This window comes from Lissotriton helveticus, chromosome 8 (genome assembly GCF_964261635.1).
Source record: "Lissotriton helveticus chromosome 8, aLisHel1.1, whole genome shotgun sequence".
Lineage (NCBI taxonomy): Eukaryota > Metazoa > Chordata > Amphibia > Caudata > Salamandridae > Lissotriton > Lissotriton helveticus.
Genome location: NC_136069.1, coordinates 238,392,086 through 238,405,932, shown reverse-complemented (window position 1 = coordinate 238,405,932; position 13,847 = coordinate 238,392,086).

Here is a 13,847-nt window from a genome sequence, read left to right as displayed (position 1 = left end):
TGGTTCTGTGAGTCTTCTCTTCCGTCTCTTCTGTCCGCCCTCCCTTCGACCTATTATTCTATCCGGGTTGACCGCCAAGTTGGGAAAACGGGTGGCGGTGTTGCTCTGATCGCCCGCACCGATTTTCAGTTTCAGACTCTTCCCTCACCCCCCTTGGGAGGTATTGACCACCTCGTGGTTCGCTCCTCCTCTTTTTCCCCTCACCTAGCCGTTGTGCTGGTCTATCGTCCACCCCAACCCACCCCGTCTTTTCTCCCCGCCTTTCAAGATTTACTTGGCACTCTGGCTGTCAACTATGCTTCAGTGTTGGTCCTTGGGGATTTTAACTATTGGCCCTCGGACCCTAAGGAATGTGCCCCATCCAAGGAATTTTCTGAAATTCTTTTGTCACTTAACTTTATCTCCCTAGTCCACACTCCTACCCACATTCACGGCCACATCTTAGACCAAGTTTGGTCTCTCAATTGCCCCCTGTCCTCACTCACAGTCTCTCCTTGCACTTTGTCAGATCACTTTTTAATCTCCTTCTCCCTTAATCTTCGTCCGACCAAGATACCTGCCCATGCCAAAAACTCTTGGGCTCGCAACTGGGGCAAGGCCAATTTGCCGGACCTAACCTCCTCACTTCTGGCCTCCTCTCCTTCTCTGTCGGGCTTGGCGTCTGCAGCTCAAGCTAAGGCCATTGATTCCTGGCTTAAGAACGGAAGCGACAGCTTGGCTCCCCTTCGGCGCACCTCGATCAGGCGCCCTAAAGACGCCAATCGGTGGTTCAGTAAAGAACTGAAAGAGCAGAAATTAACGGTCCGACAAGCAGAACGTAGATGGAGACTGGACTATTGTCCCACCTCCAAGTCCCGCTACGTCCTTTTCTTAGGGACTTATAAAAAAAACATTATAGAGACCAAGAAAGCTTACTTCTCAGCCAAAATCCTGGCGGCAGAGAATCAACCCAAGGAGATCTTTTCCATCACCCATGACCTGGCCTTCTCTGACAGGACCTCATTGAAGCCCCTCCCCTCTCAGCATCTCTGCGATTCATTGAATTCATACTTCGTGGAAAAAATCGCGACAATCCAAACTAACATCCCCCCCCTTCCCCCCTCTTCGTAGACCCCCAGTTACCCCCGGTTCTAGCTTCTCTCAATTCTTTTCCGCTCCTTACTGAGGAAATCTTCCTCTCCCTTCTCCCTAAAATCAAATCTGGCTCCCCAGCAGATATCTGCCCTGCACATATTTTACGGCAGATCTATTCTGTCTGCACTCTGCCTCCTCTTAGGTTCCTCAACGATTCCTTGGCCCGGGGTGTAGTGACCCCGTCACTGAAAGCTGCCTCTATCGTTCCCATTTTTAAAAAAACAGGAGCCGACCCCTCTGCCTTGGCCAACTATCACCCCATCTCCCTGTTACCCTTTTTAGGCAAGGTGCTGGAGCGTCACGTCACTTCTGCGCTCAGCTCCTTTGTCAAGGAAAATGGAGTGTTGGCCCCTTGCCAGGCTGGGTTTCGACCTAGGCACTCGACAGAGTCAGTGGTGGTGTCGGTGTCGGACACCCTCAGAGAAGGTATGGACATAGGTCAACCTCAGGCGCTGGTCCTCCTTGATTTGTCCGCCGCTTTTGACACGGTGGACCATTCCATCTTACTCTCCCGTGTCAGGGCGGCGGGCATTGGAGGCTCGGCCCTCATCTGGCTCTCGTCATTCCTGAGGGACCGGACCCAGGCGGTTCGTCTTGGGGAGTTTTCAGCTACCCCCTGTCAGGTCCAGTGCGGGGTGCCCCAGGGTTCCTCTCTGTCCCCTTTATTATTTAATCTCTACATTTCTCCGCTCATCTTTGCACTTCAGCAGCTGGAGGTCACGGTATACAACTACGCCGATGACCTCCAGCTCATTTTCAATCTGTCCTCTTCACCTGATTCTATCTCTAACTTTCAATCAATTCTATCTTTCATCAGGGACTGGATGAACTTCAACCACCTGAAGCTCAATCCCGACAAGACGGAACTTGTGCTTACGGGTGGTTGCTCCAGTCCCTGGAACTCCCTATTTTGGCCCCCTTTCTTTGGCTCTCCTCCCACCCCAGTCTCCTCTGTTAAAACTTTAGGTATCAAGCTCAACGACAAACTCACCATTCACTCCCAGATAGGCTCGGTGGTTTCTTCCTGTTTTCTCACTCTCCGCACTCTTCGTTCTATTTCTCGCTTTTTTTCTTTTCCTGCACTCAAACTGATTATGTCCGCATTGGTCCTGTCCCGCCTGGATTATGGGAACGCCCTGTACAACGGTATCCCCCAGTACTGCATGCGCAAGCTACAACTGGTCCAGAACCAGGCGGCTCGCCTTGCTTTTGGTCTCCCTAAATTTCACCACACCTCTCCCCTATTGAAGACCCTCCACTGGCTCCCTGTCCGGGAACGCGCCTTGTTCAAACTAGGCTGTATGGCTTTTCAGGCCAGATCTGGCCTGGCCCCCTTCTTCATAGCTTCAGCCATCAAAACATACGTGCCCAGTAGAGACCTCCGTTCCTCGGCCCAACATCTTTTAGTAGCCCCTCGTTACAGGAAAAAAAGACTGGGCGGCTCTAAATTTTCTACCCTTGCCCCTGCGTTTTGGAACTCCCTTCCCCTTCACCTCAGATCCCTCACCCAGTACTCTACCTTTCGCAAATCCCTTAAAACCTTTTTGTTCACCCAGGCCTTTCTGTCTTAAAATCCTCTTTCCCCCTGCCTCAGTTTGACGCCCGAGCTGTTGATTCCGACACTTAGGCTGTTTTGCCATTATAGCGCCAAGAAACCGTTTAGGTGTATGTTGCGCTTTATAAATATTTTAAACTTAAACTTTTTTAAACTTACCAGAATGACTCCAAGGGCTAGTCTGCTGGCCTCCTGATCGGAACATCAGGGGCATAAAAGGCTCCCCATCTTCTTGGATTAGCACCAGGACCCACCTGAAGTGAGTTCCTGATGGCCCAGTGGTGCCCTCAGGTCCTGGACCCTTGGTGTGGCCTGAGAGAGCTGTATTGAAATGTCTGGACTCTTCATGACAGCAAATGGGTTAGTTTCCCACACAACCTTGCCACCAGCGCTGCCATTCAATATGAAGCTCCAGCAGCCACCTCGTCGCAGTACAACATCAATTGCTCATGGTACCACCAACCTGAAGCTCCAGAAATTCCAGTCCACGTTGCCTGCCCTGCTCTTATTCCTGCAGCCTCCCACGACTCTCTGCCGGCTCCTTGCAGCCCCTCCACCTCGAACGGGACTCTTGGCACTGATTTGAGAAGGTCATCTTTCAGAGGTACTAATCTAGTGATTGTAGCCAGGCTGCAAACTGTCGTCATTGGACTGAACTTGTGACTTTGACTTGGTCAGGAGTGACCAGATATCCAGATAACCAGATATCCATAGCTGGTGCTTTATGCTTTTATGCTTTTTGGCGTAATTTTCACTAAAATCTTTAAAAAATTCATAGCTCCTGTTTTACCGTTTTGATTTTTGTTACATTTTGGTAAATTATTTATAAAAAAAAATCTCTATTGTTCTAAAGTGGTACAGGGAAAAGTATTTTGTGCATTAATTTTTACATTCAAAAAAGGTTTTGAAATATTTTATAATTGAATATTGAGTATGTATTTTATCTTTTTTGAGAATTATTTATATTTATTTGTATTTTTAGCTATTTTAAAACATTGATTTAACTCAATACTATTTTCTGTGGGATTTATTTAAATTCCCTACCTCCAATAATTTATATGGAGAGTGTTGAAGTACCATTGGTTGGGCATGTGTAGGGATCGACCTCCATCTAGTTTTTTTTGGTAGTAACCCACAGTCCTATTTTTTGAATACGCAAAAAGTATTTAACCTAACTCACCTACTGGGTCTCCACTGTCCCTGAGGAACTCACTGTGATTGAAGTGCCTTAATACACTAATTTGAGCTCCATCCCACTGTAATAAACTATTTGACTTACCTTCCTCCCCACCCCTTTCCGTTTTAATGTTCATTATCAATATACTTTCTTAGGCCATCTCTAAAGCTATGCATCTGATTGTATCATGTAGTGTTTAAAGTACCCAGGAAAGTTTTACATTTTAGCAATCAGTTCTCCTACTTAGCTCCAAAAGTCTATCATTTGTTGCAATGCAAGCCCAAATTAGTTTTTTGTGCAAAGCATTGCAGCAAATATTTGTGCTATGGTATGTTGTTTAAGGGGAGAAAACAGCACAGAGACACATTTATTAAAAGGTGCCTGCTGCTGTTGTTAGCCTCTATTCTGGCGCACTGAAAAATGCAGTCTTGTGCAATGCACAGCCTCACAGCTAGGTGCGCAAGAGAGCATTCACTGTGTAGCATAGGATTTGTAATTGAAGCATACCTTTCCAGTACAAATTCCCATGCCTAGAGAAACTCTGAAGCATTCCCTTTATTGGATGCGTGTCATATACTCCATCACAAACGCAATGTATTGGTTGTTTGGAGAAATTAAGGCATTTCCTCTTTTAATGCCTTCTTTCTGCACAAAGCCCAATCTATCTATCTTAGTAGATCAGGTTTTGCATCAAGACCTATGGGTGAAGCACTCAGTTACATGGCAGTAAAGTACCCTATTTTGATATTTGGATGTGATTTTTTGTGTGTTCAGAATGGCCACAGAAAATCTGGTGGTCCTGAACAGGAAAACCCAACACACTAAGAGAAAAGTTCAAGCTTGTCAGGGACACTTGCTTTCTGTGGGCAGAACAGTATATCCCTCGGCTGCCCTGAATATACAGCCTAGCAAACTTAAAATAAACCCTTTAGATTTTAAAGAAGATGGCAAAATATGTTCATGTACAGTTTTTCACTGAATCTGCCTTTTTAGGATTTAATCCTGCTGGGATGCTGCCGGGAACACAGGACTGTGTGGACAGCTGAAGTCGGGTAGGCGGTAGCTAAAGGGAAGAAAGTTAATTTGTAAGATTGCTAAAGCAGAATATTGGGGCATATTATCAAGGGATTTATCTCCGCTTTTTTGGCTCTAAAAGCCAAGAAAGCGGAGATAAAATTATCTCCCTATTACCTAGCTGTAGCTAACACCAGTTAGTGACAGCTAGTAGGAGATAGCGACCATCTTGGGCCCACTTTTCATGTAAGTGATATTTATCACTAATGACAGGCAAAGTGGGCGTGCCAAGATGTTAGCGACTGGAAACAGTCGCTAACATCGCTATCTCCTATTACCAACTTTTGGAGATATTTGCGCTAAGCGCGAATATCTCCAAAAGCTAACACCTGCCCTAAGCAGTTCTTAGCCATGTTATCCAATGGGAGGTGGATAACATGGCTAAGAGCATTAGCTCGGTAATGCATGAATATCGCTGACTTTTCAGCGATATTCATGCATTGCGGACGTTTTTTATCGCATTTGCGATAAACCTTGGTAATACCAAGGTTTATCTGCGATAAAAATCACCGCAGCTCAGCGGCAACATTTTGTCTCTAACCAAGCAATAGCGATAATTATCGCTATTGCTTGGTAATATGCCCCACTGTTCTCTACTCCCTTCCATTAAAACACGCTTAAGTCAGCAGTATATTAATAGGAAAGTTTGAGCTGGAGCGGTTGGCGCGCTCATATCTTCTTCATATACCTTCATAACCGCTGTCCGAGACAGCATCATCTTACAGCATGACCTACAGGATCACTCGTCACTATAATAACAAAAATACAGCCCAGTTCATATTGGGGCAATACTGTAGAGGCAAAAACATTATTATGGAACTTGTTAAGGCAAAACATTATTATGGAACTTAGTAGGAAGACACCGCTTACCGCATAGGATTTTTAAAAGGAGTAAGTAAACGCTTGTGCTGGAAAGGGTACTGCAGTGGGTGTTTTATTCTGTGCCCCTTGCCCTTTTGCCTCTGTTTCCTCGTAAATGTATTTGTACTGCCGTATTTGTTTAGCGTCTCTTCCTCCTTGTTCCCTGTTTTTTATTCTGTGGCCCATGCCCTTTTGCATCTGTTTCCTCGTAACTGTATTTGTACTGCCTTATTTGTTTAGCGTTTCTTCCTCCTTGTTCCTCATTTTTTATTCTGTGCCCCGTGCCCTTTTGCCTCTGTTTCCTCGTAACTGTATTTGTACGGCCAAATTTGTTTAGCGTTTCTTCTTCCTTGTTCCCGGTTTTTTATTCTGGGCCCTGTACCCCTTTGCCTTCTGCTTCCTTCGCTGTTCCTGCCCCCATTATCCCACCGCTGCACACCCTGCGGCCCCACCCCTGCTTGCCCATTCATCCGCTCCCTCCTCCCAGCTGCCTCCTCCCTCCTCCCTCCCCTTTATGTGGTGGCCGCTGTGCGGTGAGGAGAGCGACCCTTGCCCATTCTTAGGCAGGCCGCTCCCCACGCCGCACAGCACCGCCTGTGTGTCCTCCCCTTAGCCCCAGCTGCCGCTGCTGAGGACAGTTCGAGGCCCTCCTCCACCTGCAGGCTGCCACCTGCACCTCATCCCTGGTGGCCAGTGGTAGGCAGTAGGTAGGTTTTGTCTTGCTGTATTTGTATTGCTTCCTATTTGTTTTTGTAACTATAATTGCCTTATTTGTTTAGCATCTCTTCCTCCTTGTACCCCGTTTTTTATTCTGTGCCCGTGCCTTTTTGCCTCTGTTTCCTCGTAACTGTATTTGCACTGCCTTATTTGTATAATGTTTCTTCCTCCTTGTTCACCGTTTTTTATTCTGTGCCCCGTGCCCTTTTGCCTCTGTTTCCTCGTAACTGTATTTGAACTGCCTTATTTGTTTAGCGTTTCTTCCTCCTTGTTCCCCGTTTTTTATTCTGTGCCCTGTGCCCTTTTGCCTCTGTTTCCTCGTAACTGTATTTGAACTGCCTTATTTGTTTAGCGTTTCTTCCTCCTTGTTCCCAGTTTTTTATTCTGTGCCCTGTGCCCCTTTGCCTTTTGTTTCCTTTGCCGTTCCTGCCCCTGTTTTCCCGCCGCTGCACCCCCTGCGGCCCTGCTCGCCCATTTGTCCGCTACCTCCTCCCAGCTGCCTCCTCCATCCCACCTCCCCTTCTTATGGCGGCCGCTGGCATGCCAAAGGCACGCCTAAGGCAAGCCCGTCTGCACCTTGAACGTGCCCAGCGCCAGAACCCCTGCACCCCGCAAACGCCACAACACCCATCTCCGCTACGACGCCAGCACCCTCCACGCACTCAACGCCGGACAATCACACACCTGCTTCCTAGCCGCCCCGAAGTGCACCCAAGGACCATTCTCCTGCCGGAACTGCAGCTTCACCAGCATCCGACCCGCCAACCCACCCACAAGTAAAGAACCCAACTACCTCACATGCATTCTTCTCAACACCCGCTCCACCCACAAACACACCGTTGAACTCTGGGACCTACTTGACTCAACCTCCCCAGATGTTGCCTACCTGACAGAGACCTGGCTGAACCCCTCCTCGGCACCTGACATCGCCATAGCCATCCTTGACAGCTACAAGATCTCTCGCAGGGACTGCACCAACGGAGTAGGAGGAGGAATCACCATCTTCCACAGGAACACTCTCAGAGTCTCAACCAACACCGACGCCACACTCAGCACCGCCGAACACCTGCACTTTCAGATCCACACCGATCCCAACACCACCCTCAGAGGAACCCTCATCTATAGACCCCCCCGGGCCCCGACCACAGTTCAGCGACTCCATCGCCGACTTCATCAGCATACATGCCCTCGCCTCCACGGACTACATCCTCCTCGGGGACCTGAACTTCCACCTCAAGAACAACAACAGCACCAACTCCACCACCCTGATTGACAACCTTGCCAACCTCTGACTCAGACAACTCCCACCCACTCAGCCGGCCACACGCTTGACCCCATCTTCTCCGCTAGCTCCCACATCTCCTTCAACTACACCACGAACTCCACTGGACCGACCATTTCTGCATCCACTTCACCTTTTGTAAACCCACCACGCACCACTGCACTCAACAGATCCCCCGCCGCTGCTGGAGTAAAGTCACCGAAGACCAGCTAACCACCACCCTCGCCCGGAGCCAACCGGCCGACCCGCCGACCCTGACACCGCTGCCCGCAACCTCAGACAGTGGATTGACGACTGCGCCAACACCATTTCCTTGATCAAGAAACCCTCCAACAGTCACAACAGCAAGAAATCCAGCTGGTTCACTGAAGACCTCCAGGTCTCCAAACAAACCTGCCGGAAGCTAGAGAAGAAATGGCACCATGAAGGAACACCAGACAGCTACGCAGCCCACAAGAATGCCACCCGCAGACACCATCACCTCCTAAGATCCGCCAAAAGGGCCTCCTTCTAAGACCACCTAGACAACAACACACACAACAGCAAAGAGCTCTTAAATATCATGAAGGAACTCTCCAACCCCAGCTCAAACACCAATGGCATCCCACATTCGCAAGACCTGTGCAACTCCCTTTCCCCCTTCTTCCATCGCAAGATCGCAGACATCCATGACAGCTTCAACGCCACGACTGCCCCGACAACCACTGAGACCTCCGCCCCCATGACCAACATCCGCACCGACCCCCTGATATCCTGGCCAACATAAACAACGACAACACTATCAAAATCATGAACACCATCCAATCCGGATCTCCGTCAGACCCATGCCCACACCACATCTTCAACAAAGACAGCACCACCATCGCACGCCATCTCCGGAATGCCATCAACATCTCCTTCGAGACTGCAACCTTCCCGGAGATCTGGAAGCATGCCGAGATCAACGCCTTACTCAAAAAACGCAAGCCTGACCCCAAAGCCCTCAAGAACTACCGGCCCATCTCCCTGCTCCCGTTCCTGGCGAAGGTCATCGAGAAGACCATCAACAAACAACTGGCCCGCTACCTCGAGGAGAACAGCCTCCTGGACCCATCCGATTCTAGGTTCCGCAGCAACCACAGCACCTAAACTGCCCTCATCGCCGCCACTGATGACATCAGGGCCCTGCTAGACAACGGAGCAACCGCGGCATTCATCCCCCTGGACCTGTCAGCTGCCTTCGACACGGTCTGCCACAGCACTCTATGCACATGCCTCCACGACGCTGGGATCCAAGAGACGGCCCTGGGCTGGACCACCTCCTTCCTCTCCGGCAGAACCCAGAGTGTCAGCCTCCCGTCTTTCAGCTCCGAAGCCACCAAGATCATCTGCGGCGTACCCCAAGGCTCATCCCTCAGCCCAACAATGTTTAACATCTACATGGCACCGCTCGCCCATGTCGCATGACTGCATGACCTCAACATAATCTCCTATGCCGACGACACCCAGCTGATCCTCTCCTTCACCAAGGACCCGCACACCGCCAAAACCAACCTCCACGAAGGAATGAAATCAGTCACCGAGTGGATGAAGAACAGCCGACTGAAGCTAAACTCGGACAAGACAGAAGTCCTCATCCTCGGATCCACCCCTTCGGCCTGGGACAACTCTTGGTGGCCGACGGCACTGGGAACAGCTCCAACACCCAAAAACCATGCATGCAACATAGGGTTTATCCTCGACTCCACCCTCTCCATGACAAAGCAGATCAACGCCATCTCATTGTCCTGCTTCAACACTCTGCATGCTCCACAAGATCTACAGGTGGATCCCCACTGAAACGAGAAGAATGGTCCCCCAGGTCCTCGTCAACAGCAGGTTGGTCTACAGAAATGCCCTCTACGCAGGAACCTCGGTCAAACTCCTGAAATGACTTCAACGCATTCAGAACGCCTCTGCACGCCTGATCCTCGAAATCCCTCGCCACAGCCACATCACACCCCACCTGAGAGACCAGCACTGGCTCCCCATCAACAAGAGGATCACCTTCATGCTCCTCACCCACACACACAAGGCACTCCACAACACCATACCAGTATACCTCAACAGACGACTCAGCTTCTACACCCCCAACCGTCAGCTTCGCTCCGGCGACATCACCCTCGCCACAATCCCTGCCATCCGAAGAGCGACCTCTAGCGGCAGATCGTTCTCCCACCTCCCCGCCAAGACCTGGAACAGCCTCCCCATCCCTCTACGGCAGACCCAAGACCTGCTGACCTTCAGAAGACTCTCCCAGACCTGACTTTTCAAGCAGTAGCAGCATTCCCCCCCCCCCAGCGCCTTGAGACCCTCACAGGTAAGTATTGCGCTTTACAAATGTTCTGATTGACTGATTGATTGAATCCAAATGGTTCTCTATGAACCTGTTCAATTTAGTTTTCTAGGCTCATTGAATCATCCTCAAACAAGTCCTTATGGGTAAGTTACTTGAACAGGAAAGTCTTAATGTCACTTCCCTATTGCTTGTGTCACATTCAAAATGAGAAAGTGGTTTCATCTTGCCTGATATTTGAGCACCTGCATACTATCCCTTATTACTTTACCTTAATCTGCAAATACTGAAATATCTTCCACATTATTACTAAAATTACTCTGCATGGCTGCTACTTTGTCCTCTAAGATTTTGATCTTGTGCTCAAAGTCATCTATTTTCTTTTATCTAGGCTAGCATATGAAACATTTATCTCTTGCTGGTGTTTGTTTTAATGTTTTTGTCTTTTTACCACTGTACTCAAGCCATTTTATCATTTCCTCCACTGGCTCACATGAAGTATGAAAGTTATTTTCAATGTGACAGTAGAGTTGAGTTTGTTGTTAAAATGTTTTTTGGATTATAATAATAGTCTCCTTGTCTGCATCTTACCTAGTCTCAATACTATCATGTCTATCTCCCCCCCATACTCTAGCCAGGTTTTCAAGGACATCTAATCAATGATTAAGGTGATTGCTGTTAACTGAATATCAAGTCCCCTTTTCTTTTAGTAATAATCTTTAGTTTGTCAGCCATATGATTAGAATCATGTTGTTAAGAATGTTAAGGACCATTGGAGGCCCTGAATATAATTGTCAGGTCAGAGGCTATATTGCCAAAATGGCTACCAGAGAATATATTGAACTCTCTAGTTGTGTTTGTAAATATGTATACATCCAGAGGTACAGGTGGTTTGACATGCTTAATATTACTGTGAACAGCAAAACACACAAGATGATGGACGGGATGTTGCACAATGGCAAAACATTCACCCCTAGTCACAGATCTGGGTTTAATCCATTGTTACTTTGCTCACCAAGCCACACCAGTTTAGACATGGCCATATGCAAATCAGTCTTGACAAATCAATGTGCAACATTCCGACCATCATCTTGTGTGTTTTGCTGTTCACCCTATGTGGGAAGGGTATGCCCAGACATGGGTCCCGTGCTCACTAAGTGACTGTGTCGTAATTTGGCAGCACCTGAGTTAGCATTTAGCAGCTACACGAACTTTCACCATTAACTTGACCAAACGAGCGAGGGCCATTTTGTTTTTCCTGGCTTCCATTTTGTATGAACATGCGGCCTCGTGGTCAGCATGCCCTTTTGTCCTTCCTCTGTAGGAATGACCATTTACCTTGCCCAGCAACAGGCTATTTTTAGCACTGGTTAAGCTCTCGCATGCGTATTCGGACATTCGGATTAATGAGTGGTCCCTTCTCAGGAATGTTCTTTACAATTGACCAGTGGTACTAAACTCCTCCCACATGTTGACTGTGTTCCAAAAATGCCCTTATATGTACCTAAACTGTGAAAGGAGTATACCGCCTACCTTTTTATTACCGTTAAAATTGTATAAAAGAGGTCACGCACCGATGTTCGGTGTGATACTTCTCGCATTACCGAAGGGTGCTGTAGGAATGTACCACCACCCCATGGGGTCTTAATAAACTTGTCTTTTGCATTTCCAGTTTCCGTGCCAACTTCTATTCTATGGTGTTCGAGAGTTTTCACAGAGTATGTAGACCTGACGAAACCAAATACCACAAATTGGCGACCCAGATGGGACTCATCGGCGACTCGGATGCCCGAAGGAGAGGTCGCGACGAAGGATTGGAAACTCGCCATGGACGCGTACGCTGCCACTGAGTGACCCGAGTCTTGGCACCCACGGTGTTTCTTCCTTTCCTTCTGATCCGACCTTCCAGGTGGCGCCGGTCCTCGACTGAGATCCTGATCGGTTGGGTTGTCATGCAGTGCCCGTTTGGCTGATTCGATTAAGGGACTTGGCAGTTGGAACCAGGACGTTTGAGAATATTTGGTAAGCTTGTGATTGGTAAGATAGTCTACTGACACTTACTGTGGCTTTTTGGATTTGTTTGAGTTAGCTAACATTTGGACCTATGATTTGAGTTATATGTGGAGTGCAACTCACATAGACAGGCATGTAGGGATATTTCTCTGACTTTTTTATTTGTTTGAACGGCACACCGTGTGTAAGACATATTTAAGTGCCATTTTTTATGTAGTATCGCGTTTTTCGTGATATTTTGACATGCCTGTTCTCAGCACACTTCGAGGAATGTGCTGTTTTGGAAATGGTACCAATTATCGATTAAATGAATCTCAGCCGGCTCCCCCAGAGGGAACACCTAATCGTGAAATGTACATAAAATTTGGCCTTCCCCCCATTATGTATAGTACATTATGGCATAAATATACAAAAACTGATCGTGAATTGCAATGGCCACTACATGGGTCGTTTGATCTACGAAAGGTTCAGTATGTGGAGCAGTGTTTGTTTCAGCGCAGGTCTAGACAGGATATGTTTGATTGTGTGCGTATGTGGGAGAAAGCGGTGGGTGAACGAATGAAGCGTGAACAAGCCTTGGCGGACAAGGAGCAGTGAAAGGCTGCTAGTGATAAAGCTTTACAGTTGCAGGAAAAAGAATTGCAGGAACAGAAAGAGAGAGAGATTCGAGAACGTAATTTACAAATTAATGGTCAGTTTCCTATTCGACGTCCTCTTTATCCTGTCCTTACTAATGAATCAGATGATTTTTCATTACTAGATCATTACCCGCCTCCGTACGTTCCGCCTACGGCCCCAGATGAGGACTCCGAAGAGGATAGTCGGGGAGATCAGCGTACCAGGCTAAGTGCTGATCGAGCCTCGGCATTACGCGGGTTTGCTCGTAAACTTAATATTAATTCTATAACTGTTTCAGAAATTGATGGTCTTATGCGTAAGTGGTCTGATAGAGAACAATTGTATTTTTTGGATCATTTAGGAGATGAAGTTGTTGAACGATTTAGAAAGTATTCATCTGAGTTGGAACCTAAGGATATATCAGTTGGTCGTGATAATTTACGTAAAGGTACTTTTGTTCTTGCAGATGCGGATGAGTTTTTCCAGTGTTTGGTTAAGCTGCGGGATGAAGCGTCACGACTACGAACGGCGAAAAAGGCATCGGGTACGCCTGCGTCCGGATCGACGGAAGTATTGAAAGAGTGTCCTATCTTTGAAACAGATAAGAGCGCTGCAGTTAATATTATGCCTATGCGAGAGCCTGCGCCTTTGTATGTCCCTCCTAAAGGGGACGGCACAGACGATGATAAGAGGTCTAAAGATGCGAAGGGTTATTTTGTGTATAATTGGGTTTATACGCCATGGAATAGAACAGCCGTTATGGTGCTCAAGAATGTTTTGCCTGACCCCCGTAAAAATCCAGCAGCTTTCTATGAAGGTGTGGAAGGTGCTATTCCTTCGTGTGTTATGACATTAGTTGATATTGATCTTTTCTTTGGGTTGATACTGCCTCCTGATATGTGGAGAGCTATTCGTAAGTTTGATGATCGAGCAATTTTGGGTGCAGATTGGAAGGACTTAGCTCAAGCTGATTTGGATAGGGAACCCGCGTGTAAGCCATGCCAATTGATTTTAGATCTCCCGGTGGCTATTTTGAATAAATAAAAAACGCTTGTTCCCCCTAAGAAAATTGATTGGACGATGTTGGCTTCTTGCAAACAGA